Raw genomic sequence first — 24,873 nt, 5'->3', positions numbered from 1 at the left:
GTAGCCTATAAATGAAAGAGCCAGGCTGGCAGCTAGATATATTTAGCTCTAAGTCCATGTTTTCCCCCATAAAGAAGGAAAGAGAATTTCAGTGTAGAGAAGGTGAAGGTTAGTACATATATACTGACAACCATAAAATTACTTTAAGGGATAATTAAATGAAAATACATGATTACTAAGTGGAGTGTTTAGCAAAAGCTTCTGACCTTGCTATGACACCTGAAGTTACTGTCTACAGCACTTGATATAGGGATAGAGAAGTAAAACTGTAATCATGTCAGGAAAAGACAATCATTTTTTTTCTTTTACTTAATCACTTTCTTTTTTATTTCTGAAAATGTTGTTGCTAGTTATTGAAGCTTGACAAAAGACATGGGCAATCAGATGAAATTATTCAGGTTTCCAGGAAAGATCATCATCAAAAAGTGTTCCATCATAGCTTCACTAAAAATAGACACATTATAATGGATCCAAAATTGATACCAAGACATACTTGATATTATGGTGGTAAACTGCCCGAAATGCTAAACAATCTTAAATGAGTTAACTGTAGTTTAGAAAATATAAATAGAGCATTTGGCTTATTAAAAAACACGACTGTCTGCTGACTAGGCTTACTTTAAAGCTCATGTAAGCAATCTACAGAGACTGAACCTGAGTATTCTAGATTTTTGTTCACAAAGAAGAACTGTATCCATAGTATTTCCACATTATCAAGTGGCAGAACATGGCAATGATTCTATATGGAAATTAAAGACAGGTCAGATGTTACCTCTATATTTTGGAACTTGGGGGGACAGATGGGTATAGCTTTGAAGATGATGTCTTTAAGCCAAGAAGGCTTCAAATGTAATGCCCTGATCCACCTAGGCTGGTTTATGGAGGCCCTACCAAGCATTTCTAGAAGACCCTCTAACTCACTTTTTAGAGCATTTACCAACAACATTATTTTTATTATCTGTTTCCTTTAGACCATACGCTTTGTAAGGACAGGGTTTGTGTCTAACTTTTACGGTATTAGACATCTGCTTAATGAATTCCTGAATGTAGAGAAGTTTTCAGATACAGCTAGTATAAAGAGATTTGCAGATAATACAAAAGAGCACCTATGGGGGGCGGTAAATAGATATATATGTAATTCATATACCCAAAGAAATGAAAATGAAGAGAAGAGAAAAGGAAGGACATAGATTGAAATCAGAAGTAGAATAAGAAGCTAAAGATAGATATCCAAGAGGCATTCCTAGCGATCAGGCCACAAGAAACAAAGGGCCGTATTTGAACATATATATATTTTTGAACCCATAGAATAGTAGATGAGCAGGATCCCAACACTTTCTTTCCTCTTCCTAAATTATGCAGTTTTCACTTCCTCCAGCTGAGATGTACTCAAGAAAAAGAAACGACTTGGTGACTACTTTGACTGTCATGTTTACTACATGTTGAAGGAGGTCACTGAGAGAACATGACCACCCGTCGACTCTTGATCTGGACCTAGGCAATTGGAGGCTCCTCACTGCCTCCTGTGCCCTTCCATGTTCTGCCCACTGTTTCCATAGGGGAGCTGTTTCCAAGGATGTAGCCTTCGGGGAGTACTGTGTACTGTGTTGTTGAGACCATCTGGACTGGACATGTGACTGTTTAAGATCCTGGAGGTTAGGTTCAGAGATCTGCTGCTTGAGGCCACCCAAGACAAACTTCATCAATAAGTTCCCTTGGTTATTAAACCTGCCATCTACCAATCTGGAATGGTCTGCCTCTTCCTTGGTCTCTCCTTTCTTTCTGTGTATGGGGGCCAGTTTATGACCCAGTGTGTCTGTCCACGTTGAAGTAAATGCACCTACAATGTAAGCAGTTGCTCTTGGGCAGGTTTTGGTATTTGTAATAATATGAATTTTTAATATTTTGATTCCTTAAGAAAATTTTGCTTAAATAAGTTATGGGTACGTGTTTGCTTTGTTGGAAAATATTTATATATACGTACACGGTTAAGACAGTAAAGTTGTACTGAAGGTTTTACCCTACCAACTACTAATATCCCTCTCTAGAAGTTGCTACTTCTACAACTTCAGTTTTTAGTTATTTTAGTGGTTAGCTCTATGTCTCCAAATAAATCATATATAATGCGATTTCCTGACTTACCAACCTCGACATTTCCTAGTGTCGCCCTGTTGTGAGTCATGAGGGTTTATCTCAAACAACTCTCATACCTGTCACCACTCCTCATGGAACTTCCTCAGGAAGGGGGTATGCAGATAAATCTGTCAGTGCTTTCAGACAGAAAACTTATTTTTCTTTTTTTTTTTTAAATTTTTTAATTTTTTTAATTTTTTTATTTTTTTAAAGATTTTATTTATTTATTTGACAGAGACATCACAAGTCGGCGGAGAGTCAGGCAGAGAGAGAGAGAGAGAAGCAGGCTCCCGCTGAGCAAAGAGCCCGATGCGGGGCTCGATCCCAGGACACTGAGATCATAACCTGAGCCGAAGGCAGCGGCTTAATCCACTGAGCCACCCAGGCGCCCCAGAAAACTTATTTTTCATTCTCTCCCACCTGATTAATGGTTTGACTGGGCAGAGAATGCTAAGTTGGAAAAAATCTTCCCACAGAAACTTGAAAACATTGCTATGCTATTTGGTGCTGCTAATAAAACAAAAAGGAACCAATGCTTCTGATTTTAATTTCTTTGTACACAATTTTCCTTGCCCAGTCCTCTTTCCCAGTGTTTGAAAGATGTGTTTGAAAATGGGTTGAATCTACCCTTTTGTACAATCTAATATACAATGTTTGAAATTGGTGGGGAAAAACATAGGACCAGTTAATAAAAAATTCTTAATGATTCTTAGATATTATGTTGAGAGAACAGAAAGGGATGAGGATACACAGAAATAGCATCCTAAGTGATTTGGAGACATAAAATTCATGGGTGACACCTTGTTTTTCAGTCCTGCTATTCCCCTCACTTCAATTAAATCAGAACTTTTCAAACACATCCAAGAATATAAAATCTCCTTTGACTTGGATTCTTTTGCTTTTTTAGGCCTTTTATTTCTCTATAGATACTTCTCAGAATTTTGTACAATAACCTCCCATCTGGTGTCTTAGTTATAGTTTGATCAGGGAAGGAGAACTCCTATGAATGACATGGAATAGATTTGTTGTAGGGATCAGATCGTCCGAAGTTTAAGAACTGGAGCCATAAAGATCTTAAAAAGTGATGGCTGGAAGATCAGAGAATAATCACTCATTGACATGAAGGGAAACTGGAGAAGTAATATCTGGAAGTCTCCTCTGCGTGTGGTGTTGGGCCTACAGTCAGTGTAGGTCAGCAGGACACGTAGGGAAGGAAGGTGCAAACTGGAGATCCGAGGGGACAGAGTGGAACCTGAGAAGACAAAAGGGAACTCATGTGGGTGAAGGGAACCCTGTTTGATGCTCACCACATCTAACTGTGGCGATATGAGGATGCCGTTGGTGCCTTTCGCGTGCTGCTGCACATGCACCTAGACTAGAACTCTGAAAATCAAAAAGGAGGAGATCTGGTGAGAGCTGGAATCGCTGTTGATGGGCAGCTGCTCTTTGTCAGGTGGACAAGCAGGTCAGAGACAAGGTGCATGCACTGTAGTGGTCCCTAGGGCACAATCTTAACTCAGGCTGCCATCATTTACCAATTAGACATATCAAATTCAATGTTTCTGTCAGATACCCATGTGGACATGTTAGTAGGAAGCTGGAGTCTTTGGCCAGAGAAGTTAATATTAGAATCTCAAGGTTTTTAAAACAGATTTGTATGGTTGATAAGATTCAGAAAATAGGTTAAGATGACTAGATTTTAGGAGATTAAGTAACTATGAATCTAGGACTTCAGACTACTGGAGAAGTCATCCAAATGGACACTGAAGTCATACACTATGATGATGGATATTTTGGAAAGACTAGTGTCCCAACCATCAAAGTTAAATATTGACCAAGGGCAGGAGATGGCTGAGAGTAGGGGCTGGATAACATGTCTCAAAGGAAGAAAGGTCTGTTAGCTTTTATTAGAGGAAGGTGGAGGAGAAATGATTTAAAAATAAGATGAGAGGACATGGGGAGATGGAGAGGAGAACGGAGTTGGGGGAAATTGGAGGGGGAGATGAATCATGAGAAACTGTGGACTCTGAGAAACAATCTGAGGGTTTTGAAGGCACGGGGGCTGGGAGGTTGGGTGAGCCTGGTGGTGGGTATTATGCAGGGCACATATTGCATGGAGCACTGGGTGTGTTGCATAAAAAATGAATTTGGGCACACTGAAAAGAAATTTTAAAACAGTTGGTAAAGCAGCTGCCTTCGGCTCAGGTCATGATCCCAGGGTCCTGGGATCGAGTCCCACATCAGGCTCCTTGCTCGGCAGGGAGCTGCTTCTCCCTCTGCCTGCCTCTTTGTCTGCCTGTGCTCGCTTGCTCTCTCTCCCTCTGTCTCTGGCAAATAAACAAATAAAATCTTTAAAAATAAATAAATAAATAAATAAATAAATAAGACTCTAAAAAAAAACAAAAACAACAAACAAACAAACAAAAACTAAGATGAGGTGCCAGGGAATGCTATTTCTTCTCTACCAGATAGCCCATTTTGTTTTTCTTTGGATATAGAATGTCTTGTGATTTTGGACGAGCTATCAATTTTGGTGTCCAGTCTCTCAAATTAGTGGGTTTATCATGTCCCAGGATGAATCAGTAATATAGTATTCTCCATAGACAGTAAGTGGATCAAAGAATAGTTTTATTACCCAAGCTATTTTAACTAGAATACTCCTGCATTATAGATGTACTCCCTTAAGAAAAGGGTAAAGATGATGTGATCTTGTGATTATCAGTAGCCATCTTGCCAACTACCTAGAAGAAAATTGCCACAGAAGCCTGAGAAAATTAATTCAAGCAGAGACAAGGGGAAATGATGGCTGAAGGCTAATAGTATTTCTGATATTTGTTTGCATCTTTGAGAATACCTCTCTTCAGTTATATAAGTCCAGAAGTAACTTATTTTCTTTTTTAAGCTGAAGCTAGATATGAGTTTAGGTCTCTATAATTACTCACCAAAAGGTTAGTAATTAATATACTCCTTCCTACACCCTGCCACCATGGCCTTGGACTATATGATTACAAGAGAACAAAGAGTTGCCATTATAGGTTTAGAGAGAGGGAAAGGGACTCTCCAGGGAAAGTGAAATTTTAGTTAAGGCTAAGAGTATAGAGTGCTTGTTTCTAGTGGGATTGAGTTTTGAAGGCCATGATGAAAAGGGGTGGAAGAGTGGGAAGTCTGAGAAGGAGGGTGACAGGAAAGTACTGAATAAAGAGGGACTTAATATGTGCGGAAGCTCTTCGAAACAAAAGATGTGTTAATACACTAACATAAAATCATATTGCCATGACTTCTGATTGTTTATGTACTAAAAATATAGTTCAGATTTTGTTAAAAATGCCACTTATATGAGCTATTTAAAGTAGTCAAATTCATTGGGGCTCCTGAGTACCTCAGTTGGTCAAGAAGCTGCCTTCAGCTCATGTCATGATCCCAGGATCCTAGGAGTGAGCCCCGCGTGGGGCTCCCTGCTCAGCAGAGAGCCTGCTTCTCCCTCTGCCTTTGCTGCCGTTCTGCCTACTTGTGCTCTCTATCTCTCTGTCAAATAAATAAAAATGTTTTTAAAAAACCAAATAAATAAGGTAGTCAAATTCATAGAAACAGAAAGTAGAATGTGGCCTATGAGGTCCTTGAGGGAGGAAGAGATGGGGAATTGCTATTTAATGGGTTATAGAATTTCAGTTTTGCAAGATGAAAACGTTCTGGAGATCTGTTGTACAATAATGTGAATGTGCTGAATACTGCCAAATTGAACACTTTAAAATGGCTAAGATAGTAAATTTTATGTTACTTTAAAAAAAAACACATTTTAAAAAAGAATTAATTCGTTCAGCTAATATAACTTACAAAGAAACTATATAGAGGTATGATATTGGAGTGGACCTGGAAATAAATAAAGGAATCAATCTTCTATTAAAAATAAAATGTCAGTGAGAGGAAGCTGTATTTTCAGAGCAAGCACAATGTTTGTGATGTGATGAAATACTGAGTTGTAGATACAGTTTCTGCCTCAGAAAACTAAAATTTAAATTTGAGATGGAGACAGATCAAAGGTCAGGAAGGAGACAGAGAGAAAATATCACAGTTAATAAATGATACCTTAGAGAAACAAGATAGGACAGACAATTAGAAACAAAGAAGTTGGACTCACTTTGGAATTTCAATGAAGAAGAAAGGGAAGAATGGTTGAATGGAAAAACAAACGAACAAACAAACAAGCAAAATCCAACTCCTGGCAGATAATGGCTGCATCTTTTGTAATGGTTTCTGTGAGAGAGGCCCCTTAGCAAACTCTAGCAGGGAATTTTGGGGTTGATGTGCTGAATGTGAAGACGATCAAACTGCTAATCTTACTCAGAGTCAGAGAACTGATATATTTTGCTTATACCACTAAAACAAAGTTCAAGATATTTCCAGGTTGTTTGAGCTGGGTCTACACTTAAGAGGTCTAACTCCCTGTTTCGCAAATAAAATTGTACAAAACCTCAATTCACTGTGATCTGGTCTTAATTTTGTTCAAGTTCACATAACTAACACACGGCATGGTTAAATTCCAAGTCTCTGGATGTTATTCCTGGTACTTTTCCCAAATGAGAGTCTGGCTACCTGCCATGCTGTATGACTGGAAATCAGTGTCTGTCTAATGCTTGGTCCTTGCATGGTCCCTATTACCGAAAATTGCCAGCAAAAGGTAGTATGGGGGTTATTAAAGCTATAAGTAACCCCAGCACCAAATTAAGTAATGATCTTTTAAAAAATTTTCATATACCCTTGGATTACGAGGTGGCATATTATGAGGGAAATGGCACCATCCGAAATGATGAGTGTACAATATCACTTCAAGGTTTTAACCCAGAGAAGCTCACAAATGTGTGTCCCCAATTCACTTCATTCTAAGCATCTTCGTACTCAATATGTCATTTCGATTCTTGGACAGTATGCCAAATATTACTGAACTGCCAGATAAGAAATAGGGCTAAGACTGGATGAATGATAGTGCAGTCTTTCCAAACTGATGTTTGCCTTCTTTTCACTCAGTGGGAAACCAAAGAATCTTCCCTGTCTTTCTGGCCTTCTCCTCGCTTTCCTGACCCCTCCACATTCTCCTCCTGAGAATCCAAGTTGATCAAGTTTTGGCTGAAGAAGCAAAACCATTCTATTTCTTGTTTGTCCCTGAATTAAACTAATAGATAGAGCAATTATATAATTTATTGCTTAAACCAGACATTCTGAGGGACATGGGGGCCCTATTAAATTTAGATTGTGAAGGGCACCTCGGTGACTCAGGTCATGATCCTGGAGTCCTGAGATCAAGCCCCTGCACAGGATCCCTGCTCTACTCCTCTACTCCTCTCCCCGCTCATGTTCTCTCTCAAATAAATAAATAAAATCTTGAAAAACTTAGATTGTGATAACTTGCATAAACAGGGATGGTCCTGGACAAATGGAATACATGGTCATTCCACTGTGATGAGGTTTAGACCACCCCAGAGAGCATCTTTCCAGATCAAACCTAACCATCTGTAAACATATGCAACAAAATGTGATGATGTTCCGAATTCTCAGGACAGAGTATTAGATTTGGCACTGAGTCTGTGAAATGAGTTTTGAGTTTTTCAGAACCACCACTGCTTCAAAGAGAGATAAAATTAAAATGGAGATGATTAGTTAAGATTTCTAAGTGTTTGTTTCTGATGAGCATTCACATGTTTGCTTACTAAGTATTATTACTGTATTTTTTAAAAAAAGATTTGTTTATGTATTTGAGAGGGAGTACTGGGGGGAGAAATGTAGAGGCAGAGGGAGAGAGAGTCTCAAGCACTCCATACTCAGTATGGAGTCATAAGCAGGGGAGGAGCTCATGACCTTGAGATGATGACCTGAGCTGAAAACAAGAGTTGGACACAACCAACTACACCACCCAAGTACCCAAGTTACTGTATTTTTGTGCAGAAAATAGGGATATAATTTAAAGATATGCTTAAGCATAAGCAAGCAATGCTTGGGATTTGGTATGGATTCATATCAGAAAAACTACAAAAAATTACTGAAGTTGATGCTCATATTTACCTAAATATTCAGATATTCAAGTATATTAAGAATCGGATTATTCAAATATTATTCAAAATTAGGCTGCTACAGAATTGGGAATGATAATTTAGAACTTATCTTTTGTCTATGAACCTAAACGTAGAATAATATAGGTTTTGTTGATAACTCCTAAATTTAAATCTTGAATAGGAGACCAAATATTTCCAAGTGTTCACAGTATAACATATTTTCAGTCCACTACAGAGCCAGAAATATTACAACTGAACCTTCAGTGCTTCATGTGGTATTTTCATTTAGAGTATCTTTGATTGGTATGTAGGGAAAGGAGTCTTACCAGGTTAAGAAGAAATGCCATTTACATATAATTTAATTTAATTTTGTAGTGTGTAAAAAATTTTCAAAGGCGCTTTTATATTTAGTATAAAATTACTTGCCAGTAACCTAAACCTTTTGGAACAGAGCCCTGAATTGGAATTATGTGGAAAAGGCTTCTAAGTTCTCTAGATAATTTTCGTAAAACCTCTGCACTAAATCCATGTCCTGAACAGTTACAGATTCTACAACATTTTTCATTGTGTGTGTGTGTGTGTGTGTGTACCAGAGTATTAAAACCTTTATTTTCTCTATGAATAGGAAACTAGGAACAAAAAAACTTGAAAGAAGGCAAGAAGAGCTAATAAAAAAGAAAACAGATTTAATCTACATACATTCTTTTTTTTTTTAATATTTTATTTCTTTATTTGACAGAGAGAGAGATCACAAGTAGGCAAAGAGGCAGGCAGAGAGCGTGGAGGAAGCAGGCTTCCTGCTAAACAGAGAGCCGGATGTGGGACTCGATCCCAGGACCCTGAGATCATGACCTGAGCCAAAGGCAGAGGCTTAACCCACTGAGCCAGCGAGGCGCCCCAATCTACATACATTCTTAATAAGATCTATTCTTAATGAAGACTCCAAATCAGCATGAAAAATGTAAATGAGGGCACCTGGGTGGCTCAGTGGGTTAAGTCTCTGCCTTCGGCTCAGGTCATGATCTCAGGGTCCTGGGATCGAGTTCCGCATCGGGCTCTCTGCTTGGCAGGAAGCCTGCTTCCTCCACGCTCTCTGCCTGCCTCTCTGCCTATTTGTGATCTCTCTCTCTCTGTCAAATATATATATATATATATATGAATGAGAAAAGTTTGGAACCTGCATTTTTAAAAAAATTTAAATGATATCCAAGAACTATTGCTTAATAAGGGCAAGGTATAATTTCTTTTAGAAAGAATCCATTAAAAAACTATTATATATATTTAAACCAGTTGATGATATTTAAAGTGGTAGGCTTTATTTTTCGGTAAAATTCACTGCCACTGACCACTTCATTCTTCTATAAAGCTACATAAATGAAATGGTTTTATGATGTTGCTTATGTGAAAGATAATATAAAATATTGCATATTATGAGTATATAAAATTCTATTTTGCATAATTTCCCCCCAGAACAAATCTTTTCTGACTTGAATACTTGAGACTGTGAGTCTGATGAGTGAGAGTATGGGGAAAAAACCCCATAATAATTCTGGCTCTCTTGGCCCCAGGTTACAGGACTGTTTTCAGCTACCGCTTATGTGAAGTGATATGTCATTCTCTATTATAGGACCCTAGAAATGCTGATTCAATGTCACGTCCAAGTACATTTCCTTGGGAAGCTGATGAGGATGAGCTGGAGAACTGCGGAAGTTTTGCAGAGGAAGTGGTGGGTTAGCTGTTACAAGGTACTAAGGAGCCTGATGATTCATCTAGGTTTCAGTTATTAAGAAAACAATACATTCTCCAGCAACAAAGAAGAAAAGGAAATTGCTTCATGAGAAGTAACATATTACTAAACTCTCCCTCCCACCTGCCCCTCTCACCAATGTATTATTAAAATTGAGTTGTGTTAAAAACATTCATCTTTGGGACCAAAATAGAAGAAGACAACATGCTAGTAACTCCAGCCTGGGGGCTAACACTGCCAGGACTCTACTTCACACCACACACATTCCCGTTGACAAATTTCTTTTCCCACTCAAATTATGAATGAGTCACTGAATTGTTGGTATAACCTCTGAATCATTTTGAACAGTGAAAATATGCTGTTCAGAGTTGTTTACATTCTTTCCCTCCATTTCTTCTGGAGATGTAACCAATGCAAGTTGGATCAGGCGAGGGGAATCTGGGGCCAGAAATCCGTTTCCCTCTCCTGAAGCTAAGTGCCTCAGAAGAGGATGGCTCCTTGGTTCTACTGCCATTGAGATTTTATCAGGGGATCCGCGTGGCCAGGTGCTTGTGGCTAATGAGCGCCATCTGCACATAAAAAGGACTAGCTTTCCTTCTCCCAGACATGCCAAGCCCTGGGGACCCGTGTGTAACAGAAGAAACAGAATTCAGTCTCTGGTGTGGAGGTCATGGTAATTTACTGACCTACTGAAGCTCTCAGCACTTCTTTTAGGTCTTGGGTCACAGGGTTAGTTCTGGGACCTCTGTTTTTGTCTGGCTTCGAGGGTTCTTACCACCACTTTTCTTCCATCTTCAGGACAGACTAAAAAGAGAGGAGTAGGGGGTGAGAAGTGGGGGTGGGAAAAAGGTTGAAATGGCACAAAAGATCACCTTCTTCCATCTGAATCTTAATACAGTGGAGGTAGAGTGATCTTAGAGATTGGTTGGAAGTGTTTTCAAGTACCAAAGTCAGAGCCCATGTCTTTCAAAAAATAAATTACTGCTCTGCAGATTTATTTGTGTGTGTGTCTTTTGGTAAGGCAGAGGGCATTACTGCTACCGGTAACTTCTCTTTTATTTCCTGACCATTGATTGCTTGGGTGGGGAAAAGAGAGGAGCACACAGCAGTTAGTACTGCTGGGAATTTCATATGCCTTGTCTCATCCATGCTGCAACCCCTAAGTGACTTACTGTTTCCTAATTCTGCCTGAGATGCTCTTCACTCCTGCCCTGTCTGGAAAAAGAAATCTGCTTATTCCTCAAAGCAGAACTCCAGTATCACTTCCTTTCTACGAGCAGCTCATCTCCCCCAACCTAGTAGAACTTTGCTCTCCCTTCTCAGCTCTTTATGGCACCACACGGTGCCAGGATGACGATTATCACCTTATGCTTCACTTGGTTATATGCAAATCTCTCCCTCCTACAAGAGGAGGAGCTCTTCAAAGGCAAAAACTCTGTTTTCTTTGCTGGTGTATCTCCAGGGCCTCACAGAATATCTATCTAGTGCTTAGGAGTGCCCAATAGATTTTAGTAGCACAACCAGACTCAGTGCCCAGTCTTTCTTCACACTATACCAAGTTATTTCTGAAATAGAAACCGACCAACCAATCAACCGACCCACAAAACACAAACATAACTGTTGACTTTATTACTTGCCTGATCGGCATCCTTTACTTAACTTGAGCGTGGTTTTGTGTGTGGGTTTGTAGAAACCGGTTCGGGTAAGCCAGGGTAGAACATGTTTCTGAGGTTTTTTTTTCCCGAGTGATTGCTTCTCAGACTTTGGTATATGTCACTTAAGTCAGAACTCTACATCATGAATACACTGTGAAACTCTTAAAGGGTAAACTATATAGGGGTCTCCCATGAAAGCTCTTGGGACATTGACAAGTGGAATGAATAATAAACACCAGAGATACTGTACTTTTTTCAAAACCTTAGCTTAAGAATCTGAAGGAATTTCTCTGTCCTTATATAAAGCCATCTTTCTGTTTCTTCTCCCTTTCCTCCCACCTTCCTTCTCCTTCTGGTTCTTTTTCCTCCTCCTCCTCTTCCTCCACCTCCTTCATCTTGTCCCTGCTTTATATGCTCTCTTTCTCTTCTTTTTTGTTCCTAGAAGTTTATTTTTAAGAAGGTGGCAATGGTGATGGCAAGTCGGCAAATCAATGAGGGGAGGATTATGGAGAAATCAGTGTAATCTAGACTACGACTATGTGAGGAAAATATTTCTTGGTTTTATTTTTCTGTATTTCTAAATGCGTTTCTTTATTTTGTGTAGGTGATACCGTCACATAGACCAAAATCCAAAACTGGAGAATGGAATGGAGAGAAAAATCCCCTCCCATATCGATCCTTTCAACTCCGTTTCCTCTGGGCAGAAAAGCAAGATCAAGTTCCTTCTGTGTCTTTCCAGAGATATCTTCTGCCTATACAAATAAACACTCACTCACACCCAGATATTCTTTTTCTCTTCTTTTACATACGTGGAAGCACATAATTTGGACCTTAATTTTTCTGCGTATTAGTTATTTTTCTTTGATAGCTGTAAGGCATTCTACCACACATATATATTGTGATATATTTAGGGACACCTGGGTGGCTCAGCAGGTTAAGCATTTGCCTTCGGCTCAAGTCATGATCCCAGTGTCCTGGGACTGAGTCCCACCTTGGGCTCCTTGCTTGCTCGGTGGGGAGCCTGCTTCTCTCTCTGCCACCCATTCTCCTTGCTTGTGTTCTCTCTCTTTGACAAACAAACAAACAAACAAACAAATAAATAAATAAATGAATGTATGTTGGGAGGCATGAGACTTGGTCGAGGGCATTGCCCCACGAGGTTAAGGTATGAACTAATGCAGGCCTAATCCTGCCCAGGGCGGGATCGCCCCCGCAGATGAACATGGTCTGTTAGTCTCTTGCCTTTTCCTCTGATCCCCGTATCTCTCTCAAACAAAGAGCCCCTTGCTAATCTGCCGCAAACATCTCTCAGGCTTGTGGGCTGGAGCAGCTCCAAGGAGGTAAATTACTCTGTTCCTAGGAATATGGAGAACTTTAGATGTGTACCACAACAGAGGGTCTCCTACCTAGGCTGATGTTTGTCCAAGGCTTTCTCAAGTCAAGCCATTAAAATACACCTGCCTCCTGCAAAGGTAACGCTTTCTTGTTCCTCCTTCTCTCCTATATACTTAATTTCTTCAGATAGCTTCTCATTTTCCATTAACCTCTATCTTGTTTTCCTACAGTTCTTTCCTATCTAGTTCATCCCTATAGCTCCTCGTTTTCCATGAACTTATATCCTGTTTTCCTGCAGACCCCAGAATAAGTTACCTCCCAAGGCTTTCTGAGGGACATGATTACTCAAGAAGCAAGACCCTGTCCCCCAACCCTGGTGCCAGTCTGTACCCATTATAGCTTAACTAGAATAACATGTGCTGAACAAAGGGCAATTATCTGATGAGTGCTTGAGTCCTTTAATATCCTTTGCACAAATGCAATCCCCTACCCCAATTAAACTGCCTATATAAGAAGCTCTAAAATCAGAATAAAATGGAGATGCCTGACCACTGACCAGAACTCGCCGTGTGACTCTCCCATTCATCTCGCTGACACCACCCCTCCTTTGGGGACACCTGGACCTGCTGAGGCTGGACCCTGGCAAATAAAATCTTTAGAAGACGACACTGTGATATATTTAGCTAGTTACTTATTTTAATATTTTATTTATTTATTTGAGAAAGAGAGGGGAGAGAGCGAGCATGCAAGTGGGAGGAGGAACAGAGGGAGAGGAACAAGCAGACTCTGTGCTGAGTGGGGAGCCCGATGCAGGACTTGATCCCATGACCCCTGCGATCACAACCTGAGGTAGGTGCTTACTGATGGATATTTAGGTTGCTTCTAATATCATGTTGTTACAAGTTATGCTAACTAATTGCCTTATACATATGTCATTTCATACACATTCAAGTTTTTCCACATTCAAAGATGAAGAACTCCTAGGTCAAAGGGAATGTAATGTTAATAATTTTGATAGATGCCAAAGTGCCCTCTGCTCTCCCCCATCTCCTGGTAGGTTTTTTTTTTTTGTTTTTTTTAAGATTTTATTTATTTATTTGAGAGAGAGACAGTGAGAGAGAGTATGAGCGAGGAGAAGGTCAGAGAGAGAAGCAGACTCCCCATGGAGCTGGGAGCCCGATGCGGGACTTGATCTCGAGACTCTAGGATCATGACCTGAGCAGAAGGCAGTCGTCCAGCCAACTGAGCCACCCAGGCGTCTCTCCTGGTAGGTTTTTAAACTTTTTGAAAACTCCTAGTTTGATTCATGGGGTTTCTATGAAGCATAATAATTCTTTTATTAAATATTCCATTTGCTAATTATTAAGACAAAAACATTTGCCTTTAGTGCTTTTATGGTGTTTAAATTTTAATAAGGTAATCAAATGAAAGAACTGAATCTATACTGGAGGCCATGTCTGAAGAACTGGTTGAAAAGTGAAAAAGAGTAGGGGCGCTTGGGTGGCTCAGTGGGTTAAAGCCTCTGCCTTCAGCTCAGGTCATGATCCCAGTGTCCTGGGATCAAGCCCCTCATCAGGCTCTCTGCTCAGCAGGGAGCCTGCTTCCCTTCCTCTCTCTCTCTCTGCCTGCCTCTCTGCCTACTTGTGATCTCTCTGTCAAATAAATAAATAAAATCTTTAAGAAAAAAAGAAAGAAAAGTAAAAAAGAGGATTCAACTCGTTAGTTACTTTGTTTACATAATACTGAACCATTAATTTGAGGCTTTTGTTTTACTGACTTGGCAAACTTAACTGATCATTTAGGCTTAGAATGAAGTTCTTAATTTCATAGTAGTCCAGAAAAAAATATAATTTTATATATGTTATATATGTTTATTTTCACAGTTACTTTCAATTTAATTCAACAAACACTAACTATCTAAAAGGAGTTAGACAAGATTGGGAGATTCAAAGACAAAAATGACAGTCTGCCAATTTAGGGGTTCACAGTCTAATAGATGGCATTTAAACAGATTTCTAAAACTTTATAGTCAGGAAATATTGAAAGCACTTGCTTGTAATTTTAAAGATGGTTATTAAGGAAATCACTGTCATGACGTGAAAAAGATCTCAACCAGAAAATTTATTTCCATTTCAATTGACCAACTGATAATTATTCACAATTCTCTCTGGTGCTAAGACAAATTGGATCACCTCTTTCCACAGAGCAACATGAAATGAAAGCTGTAAAACACTTCACTCCTTTTGACCTGATAGTTGTTGCAATTAGGCAATTTTCTTATAGTTTGGAAATAGTTGGTCAATTTAGCCTAGTCAATGAAATTATCTATTTTTTTTTTTAAGATTTTATTTATTTATTTGAGAATGAGAGAGAGCATGAGAGGGAAGAAGGTCAGAGGGAGAAGCAGACTCCCCATGGGGAGTCTAATGCAGGACTCAATCCCAGGACTCCAGGATCATGACCTGAGCTGAAGGCAGTTACCCAACCAACTGAGCCACCCAGGAGCTGGAAATAATCTACTTTTAAAGGACAAAACAACGGGTTGAAAGATGTTTTCAATACTCATTTTGTAGCCTTACACTGACCCTGCACGATCCTATTCCTGAGTTACTATTTACTATGATCAGATTGTAAACAGATTAATGGATACTTGAGATTTACATATTACACAATAGAAATTATATGATGTTGGTCTACTTAATGAAGTTTTCATGAAGTTCCTATTTCTTGATTAAGCAACATTAGATCTTAACTTCTTATGCAATGAACAACTCGTTCAACAGTCTTGTCCCATAATTACATTGTAAGTAGAAATTACAAACTTATGATTTTTATTGCCCTAATGTTGTGCAACTGTGATTTTAGTACTGTGATCTGCTAGGGCCAGTTTAGGCTTCTCATTTCAAAACTCATGCATTGAACAAATACTAATTAACACCTATTATATGCTAAAATGATATCTGGATATTAAGGTAATAGTTAGATAATGGGATGTAGGGCTTTTGTCACAGCAGAGAAGACAAAATAAACAGCTAGAGAAATAAGATAACAGATCTGGATAATCATAAAGGCAACAACTAAGAGATGAGAGAGAAAGTACCCTAAGTAACCACGAACCAGTCAGGGAAGGCCTCTGAGGAGTTCACAGTTGACCACAGACCAGGAGCTCGAGAACGAAAGGGTTCTATGAATACTGGGAAGTGTAGTCTAGGCAGAAATAATAAATGGTAACCAGGAAAAAGGGCTTGACCTTTCCTGGGAGAAAGATGACAGTACAAGATTTACCTGGAAACAGCTAATTAGTGCTAGAAGTCATAGGGCTGACTTTGTGCAACATCTGATAGAAGGTAAAAGGGATTCGTCATTCATTCACCCCTTCATTTATTTAATACGCCCCACTGCAAACATAAAAATCAAACCAGCAGAAACACTATCTTGACATCTGGTATTTTCAATAGTTAAATTACCTTTTAGTAAGTTTATATTCTTATTATCTTCTTGATATTGATCTGTTGACCTCATGAAGGATAAAACACAAGAAGAAACATTTAACTTTTGAATAATATTTTTCCTGGGTGCAAAGAAGATTCCAATTGCCAATAGGTCATAAACTCTGACTTTTAAAAAGATTAATATAAACAAATTTAAAGATTAATATATAAATTGGACACTACACTATATATTATGATTTTCTTAGCCCCAACTGAACCAGAGGTGGACAGCTGATGCATGATGGGCCAGTGGACTACCACATGATGAACGGAGCTTAACTGGAAGATCCAGTAGAGGCAATGAGAGCCTTCATATGCCAAATCAACAAACACCTAAAATTCAGGTGGAACCATATAAAGCACAGAAAGCCAATTTGGAGAAAGTTGCAAGAAAATATGGAAAAAATGCAGAGAAGCAGCACTAAGACCTTGTGGCTCATTGAGAAACAGCGGTGTGTGCTTCCAGATTTTCCAAACTTTCTATGTAGGATTCACATGGACCCTTTAAAGCACGTGGGGCCCATGTTTCACAAGCTCACACAAGAAAAATGAGTTCACTAAAGAATTCAAGGGCACTTCTATCATTCAGTAGCCAATACTCCCCATCCGCACAGCAAGATGCCAAATTCTGAACATTCATTCTTCTGACTAACAATTCAGTCCTAATGGAAATGCTTCTCTATACATCCGCCCTGTGTCTTTGAAAACAAAAGCAATGGTACCAGTTTCTGTGCCTCTTTGATCTCAGAGACAGGCATTGTTTCAAAATGCAAGGCAGCCTGGGGCAGGTAGAAGCTCTTGAGTCAGAGAAAGCCTGGTTTACTTGTCTGTTTCTCTCAGCCAGCATGAGTGAAATAGCTTGTTGCACAAGAAATTGTCATTTATAATAGAGTAGGATGTATAGGTTTTTGTTTTTCTTCAAATGTTCCAATTTGTGACTCCAGAGGAATTCACAAATTAGTATAGTATTTAGAACAGTTGTGCATGGTGGGAAAGGATCATTTTATAATATGAAACAATTCATATCATTTATAAATGTATATAAATATGGGTTGTAACACACATAATACAGATTTTTTTTAATATAACTGAGAGGTTCTAGATATTGTAAAAAGAGTTGATGAAAACAGAAATATAAATTTTATGGATTGATATTATAAAATTAGTATATTTTATTATATTTTTTGTGGATTAATAATTTCCATATTTTTTGTGGATTAATAATTTCCCATTAAATTTTAAGTTATGGGATATAGAATTCTTGGTTCACTTCTGCGTTATTGACACTTCCTATTACCACTGTCTCATAAGGACAATGTTTGTCCAAGTTAAACATACAACTATATTTAAGAGCTATAGTGACTCAGGAGTGGTTTGTCTAACTTAGCATTACCATTGATAAAACACCAATTAACTGAACATTTTGACAGTAACAATATTAATCAGCAATTTTGCAGGAAAAAAAGCAAGAATTAATTTTGTAAAACAAATGTTATTTATTGCTTATGTATATCTTTATTAGTCATCCAAACATCTGCCGACCAGCAATATACCCAGATATGTACAATAATTAAATTCATTTATATAAGATATCTTGCTGACTTTTAGTCATAATAGACCATAGGTTTACATTAAAAAAAATTATCAGGTTTATCACGTAGAAGGATCGAATATATCTTACTTAACAAATATATTAGTATTGTGACTTATCACTTCAAATATTTGCTCATATGGTAGATAAGTCTTCAATGTACTCTTGTGCCACGTGCTATAGATAACAGGGGAGGGCCCACTTCTGCCTTACTTTTTTTCTTGTTGCGATTCTTGTTTTATCATTTCAATGAGACTCCTTTGTATCCTTTTAACAATAGCCCAATTTTCTGACTCAGGCTGGTTTGAGTAGATTTCAGTTTTTCACAATACAGGGTTTTACCTAAGGCAATCATGGGGCACATTTCATTTCCCATGTAGATGAAAAATAAATTGGTTCTCATGTGAATAAAAATCATGTAAACTGTAGTTTACCAAATTCTGATCTTTTTCTTGAGTGTTTTTAGAAATCAGAACTTTTGAAAGAGACTAATGGTTCTGCCAAGTTTATTAGTACATATACTTCTGTTTCTCTGGATGTTTGGATTGATTTTAAGTATACTGTAGGAATGAAACAGGCCAAAAAAATAATAATTTTATTTTGAATTAAACTCCATTATTTTCACAGAAAAAACATTCAGCTTGATGTATGATAAACTGTATTAAAGACTAAAATGACAGTTATGGTATCTGACTTCACAAAACTAAGCAATAGTAGAAAAGAACTTTGTGTAAAATATAAGCTCTATCAGAAAGAAATCTCAACTCTGTATTTTGTTTGTTTTAATTTAAGCACAAATTTCAAAGTAAAAACCCAAGATAAATATTTCCTCTGTTTATTTTCCTGGTTAAAACCAGATTGTTCACTGTTTAGAAAATGTCCTCTAATTTAGAGTCAGAGGATTCTTAAATCTGAAAAGATCTTTATACAGTTCTCTAAGTCCACCCTCTCACTTCAGAGATGAGAAAATTGAGATTGGAATGCTATACCGATTTGGCCAATGTTAGACTATAAAGGGAAGCTTAAAAGTGTGCTTGTGGGACGCCTGGGTGGCTCAGTTGGTTGGACGACTGCCTTCGGCTCAGGTCATGATCCTGGAGTCCCGGGATCGAGTCCCGCATCAGGCTCCCAGCTCCATGGGGAGTCTGCATCTCTCTCTGACCTTCTCCTAGTTCATGCTCTCTCTCACTGTCTCTCTCTCAAGTAAATAAATAAAATCTTTAAAAAAAAAAAAAAAAGTGTGCTTGTATTTGGGGCACCTGGGTGGCTCACTTGGGACCTGAGACCATGACCATGACCATGACCCGAGCCGAAGGCAGGTGCTTAATGCCTGAGCCACCCAAGAGTCCCTGGAGTTAACCATCTTTGTGAATTGTTTGATCACTTCCTTCTTTCCAAGGTGAATTCTTGCTCTTATACTTTGAAACCCCTCCACATGTACCTTTTCAGGGACCTCATTTTTTTACATACTTTCTGCTTGTTTCTCTCTAGAAGGTCTTTCCCATCAACATTTAAATGTATTTATATTTCTCCCATTACTAAATGCAAGCAAGCAAGCAAGCAACTTCTTTTATCTCACCACTTGGATATTCCCTTCTAACCAACTTCCTTCCCTTCTTCTGAGGGCCAAGCCAACCAGGTGCTCATGCCCCATTCATTCCTTAGTGTATCTCATCTCAGCTTGACCCTCCCTGACTCACCTCTTACTCCTTATCCCAAATTCCTTCACAGAAATTGCTCTCTACTGAATTAACTTGCTACTTGCTAAATCACAAGGATATTTTTCAGTCCTTACCTGCCTTGGTCTATAGAACCACAGAGTGTTACATTTAGGCGCAATCTTCTACATCATTCCCTCTAGCCCCCTCGAATCAAGCATACAAAAACTGAAGACGTGAGTCAAGGCCTTCTCCTTCCCCCTCACTCTCAGCAGTGCTTCCATAGTGAAGGGAAAGAAATGAAATGCCATGCTGCCCAAAGACTTCACTGTTCATCTGCCTGTCTCTCTACCAGGAGAAGTAAGTGAAAATTCAGGATAGAGAAAGTGAAAGGGTTTCAACAGGAGGTTAGGGGTTAAATGACCTGGGATTTGCAGGTCAACGAGTCTCATTCACTCACGAACTTATGGTAGCCAGTTTTTTTGTTGTTGTTTTTTTTAAGTGTGTAATTCTGGAATTTTAGAGTTAATTTATTTTTACAAGGAAGAAGAGATATTAAAGAACCAAGAAAGTTTTGACAGGAGTAAAATCCCTTTCTTAGGCCTCGTGAATTTCTAAAGTTGACCATGCTGATATATCTGCATGTATGAACTGTAATTACTCACACAGTAAAGAAGTAAAAGATGCCTCTTGTTGCAGATGTGATCTATCAGCCAGCTAGATAGCTTTCTGCTGGAAGAAGGAGCTGTCTTGTCTGCTTCCTTCCTCTCTCCTCACAAAGATGCTATTTTAAAACTTTGACTCTGGCCAGCCTGGATCGCCTCCTGTTTCAACCCAAGTACTTTTAATTTTCACTCATCTGGTGTTTCTTAGCTTCAGGAATTAGGTCAGCATTTAAATATAGAGCGACTCATTATCTAAAAAGTTGAGAAGCTTTGGACTCAGGTCAAGCCTTATCTCCATGAAGCATTCTGACTGGTTGTTACCACACTATTTGATTACTATTATTGAAAATGTCCTCACCACTTGTGTAATTGGTTTTGTACCACAGGTCAGATGTCTGCTCGTATGCTGTCTCGGAGCTCTTTTTGCAGTTTTTTCCTCTTTTTCAGATAGGTTTCTTTGCCCATTCAGATGGTCATTTCCATGAAGAATCTGGAGTCTATCCAAAGAGATGAATGTATATGGGCAATTTACTTAATCTTTCCTAAATCTTCATCTCCTCATCTCTCCAACAGGAGTACTGTCATGTGCTTCACAGAACTGTTGTGAGGATTGTATGTTCCCAGCGTGCTTGGCACATGGCAGGAATCTAACACATACTGATTTCTACCTCCCTTGTTTCCTCTCTTCCCTCCCTTTCTCCCTTGCAGCGCCTCTTGCCAAATCACCGTTGGTAGATGCTTCCTTTGACATTCGCTAAGGGAATACTATTACCATGGACAGATGAAAGTAGGGGCCTGTTTTGCATGGTTAACATCAAAACCTGTATGTGTAACTAGGGATGAGTTATCCTTTATGGTTCGGTGACTAGGTATATTATACAACCTTTTCAAATAATACAATAAATTATTAATCCAAATTAGAGAGTGGTAGACTGGAGCCCTGGATTCATGCCCAGAGAAGGTTCTGCCACATTATAGGCATATGGTCGCCTGGCTGGGACAATGACTTTTTGTGCATGTGCCAACTAAAACTTGACAATATCTGTTGATATTCTGTCTTTCCTTTGTTTCTCTATTATTGTATGACTTTGCTTCTCTTTTGTGGGCGTGTCTATATATATTTTAGTGAGGGCCCAGTTTCATTTCCACTCATGTTTACAGAATATGAAACCCTTGGCAAGGCATAATCTGTGCATATGTGGAGTGTGTGTATTCCCAGGGGCTCAGGAAGACACTGTCTAGCCTTCCACATAACAATTATCTGTCACTCAGAGGCCATAAGGCTGCCTTCCATATATATATTTGTGTGAATATATATATGGCTTGGAATTGCTGGTTCTGAAATTGTCAGCAGGTTGGTAGTAATAAGTAATTTGTATCTATAATAATTTGTATCATCAGCCCTATAAACGGATCACATGGCTAGTGATCTAATTTCTAGATGAAAGATTAGAGAGCTCAATGAATCTTTCCAAATAGGCCTAGCTACCAATATTTTTTTGGTTAAAATCAATGCTACTTTCTCAAAAATATTTTTCTACTTACTGAAGTAGATAACATGATCCAAATTATAAGAGCATACATTCTATCAAAGTTAAATCAGTTACTTTAGACTAAATGGAAAAATAAAAGGAGTCTGTAAATACTTTCGTTTTTTCAGTAAATCCTCATGCCAGCTGCTTACCATGTAGTTCATTACTCTATGAAGGCTACACTGAAACACATCCATGGCGGGGGGCGGGGGGAATTTCCTTAAGTCTCTTTCTGAGCACATTTACCTGGTTAATGGAACAGACTAGTAAGTTGCCAATTTGGACTCCTTCAGAGGATCAGATAAAGGATTGATGAGTTTAGTGGAGAAGGAATGGGCAGGATGACAGCAGGGAAAGGTTTTATGAGAGCCGGGAAAGGACAACTGATATACAAGGAGAGACAAACAAGATTGGTTCTGCTCAGGCAGTTATACAAAGGGCCCAGTCCTGGCATCAGAGGAGCCAAGATGCTGGAAATTGGCATATGGTGGTATAATAGAGTGAAAAGGAAACTTACCCCAAAGGCAGGAATTATGGTTTGATCCGGGCTTTGCATTAACCAGCTCTGATTCTGGGTAAGCTGTTATTTTGGATAAGGCCTCTATCCTCAGTTATAAAATAATGGAGTCAGACTACTTAGGCCATCCTTTCTACTCTTAACATTCTGTGATTCTAAGATTAGCTAATCCTTATACCATATTCTCTATATAATAAGAACATTGCCCAAATCTCTAGGTAGAGCTGAGGAAATATCTGCTGTTATTTTCTGAAGATTTATGAACTTTACTTTCAAGTTCTGATTTTATATTTCCAAGTTGACTAATAGCTCTGTGTGAACTGACTTGTATCTACCTTTTCATTGGTGAGACATGATCTGAGGGTATTCATCACGATTTATAAATATTTTCAGAAAGATACCATACATCTTTAAAATACCTCTAGTCTAATAATTAGAAAATGCATATCAGATCACTATTAATAAAGATAAATTCTCACCTCCATATTATTTTTAAAAAGTCATTCTTACTATCTATTATATTATAGTGTTTTTTTTAAGATTTTATTTATTTATTTGACAGACAGAGATCACAAGTAGGCAGAGAGGCAGGCAGAGAGAGAGAGGAGAAAACAGGCTTCCTGCTAAGCAGAGAGCCCAATTTGGGGCTCAATCCCAGGACTCTGGGATCATGACCTGAGCTGAAGGCAGAGGCTTTAACCCACTGAGCCACCCAGGCACCCCTATATTATAGTTGTTGTTTTTTTTTTTTTAAAGGTTTTATGTATTTTATTTGAGAGAGAGAGAGCGCAAGCAGGCAGGGGGAGCAACAGAAGGAGAAGAAGTACTCTCTCTGCTGAGCAGGGAGCCCAAAGCAGCACTCAATCCCAAGACCCTGTGATCATGACCTGAGCCCAAGGCAAACGCTTAACCGACTGAGCCACCCAGGCATCCCTACTTTATACTTTCTTTTAACCTTGTAACTCTTGTTTTCACCTTAAGTGCTAATGGAATAATGTGGTTATACAATCAAAATTTCAAAAGCAACTCTTAAAAAAAATTTTATTGTTATTAAATTGCTTGTTCCTTCTGTTTGGTTTTATTAAGTAAATATTACTCATATTAAGAATTCATAGGCAATCCCCTGGGCTGCTCATATGATATGATTCCACATTAAAAACTACCCCTGAACTGAACAAGGAAATTCAGAGTATACATATGAAATATTACCTTAGAGATGAAATGCATCATTTAAGTATGGGTTTGAATTAAAAAGAGATCTGAAGTAGATAAAAGACCTGTATGAAGTGAACATATGGAAAGTGCTAGAGGAAAATGCTACAGTTCCTAGGCTGGAAGAAATACCAGCAGCTGGTTATGCTACTGGCACAGATGGAAAGAGAGGCCATATTTTTCTAATAGATTAAAGTAGTCAAAGGCATAGAACATTCCAGTAGATTAAGGAAATTTATAACTTGTCGTTTAAACCTGGAGAGAAGTCATTACAGAGCTCTGAGAGGGAAAATGCTGAAGGAATTGGTCATAAAGAGTTACAGAATCATTTATCCAAGTTTCCAGGCTCTATAGAAGATACTTCCTTTGAAGACACTCCTGAAAAGAAAAAGAAGTAATTTCAACTGAAATGGAGCTCTACCAGGGCAGGGTGAGTGAGAGTAGTGCAGTTTTTAGGAATTCAGTCCTCTTCTCTGTGGAATTAAGAAAAAAGAAATTGCAAGTGACCTGAAATTCAATGAGACAGTGTGACTGTTGCAGTGAAATAGTTCATCTGGTTCACAATGGAAAATAATTGAAATGAGATTTGTGCTGAAACAAGCAACATTCACAAGCATACGAGATATTTAAAAAGAGCAAAAAGAAAAGCATTCTAAATAATTCCAAGAAAGTAAGATGCAGCCAGGAAAATCATGGCCATTCTTCCCATGTTCCTTCTCAAGAGCAGGAAGTCGTATTATAGCTGAGAAGGTGACTAAGAAGGACTGTTGGCAAGGGTAGACAGGCAGAGGTACAGAGGCCTCTGTTCCTTGCCTCACCTAGGATTATACAGCCTGGAAGGCAGGTGGAGAAGGACAGAAAGCCGGTCAGCCCCGCTGACATCCATCTTTAGAAACAGAAATAATATGAGACACAATTATTTTGTGTCCAGAAGACCAGTCTTCTGGTCCAGACCCCTCCCAGGTCAGAGATTAGAGTTTTAGGTATCAGGAACAGCAGTTCCAAAGTGTTCAGGAATTCCTGGTTAGAGAAAGATTTAACAAGCAAACAAGAAAAACTCCTCTAAGTCAATTTAACATAATGAAGTTATGTTAACCAATTTTAAATTATTTTTTTCAATGTGCTTAAATGTTATTCCTAGGCAGTAGAGGAACAGGGATTAAAACCATATAGTTTGGGGTGTCTGGGTGGCTCAGTGGGTTAAAGCCTCTGCCTTTGTCTCAGGTCATGATACCAGGGTCCTGGGATCGAGCCCCGCATCGCGCTTTCTGCTCAGCGGGAAGTCTGCTT

General features: G+C 38.7%; 1 long non-coding RNA gene across 1 annotated transcript in view; it reads right to left on the bottom strand.

Moving 5' to 3' along the window:
- The window catches only part of LOC116568620, a 61,220-nt gene that overhangs the window by 34,263 nt on the left and 2,084 nt on the right, over nt 1-24,873 (bottom strand). The window contains exon 2 of the long non-coding RNA XR_004276706.1: nt 20,681-20,819. This is a non-coding gene — a long non-coding RNA (uncharacterized LOC116568620). The remainder of the gene's footprint in view (nt 1-20,680; nt 20,820-24,873) is intronic.

The sequence above is a fragment of the Mustela erminea genome, chromosome 11 (assembly GCF_009829155.1).
Source record: "Mustela erminea isolate mMusErm1 chromosome 11, mMusErm1.Pri, whole genome shotgun sequence".
NCBI classification, from domain to species: Eukaryota; Metazoa; Chordata; class Mammalia; order Carnivora; family Mustelidae; genus Mustela; species Mustela erminea.
This window is presented reverse-complemented; position numbering and strand designations above follow the sequence as displayed.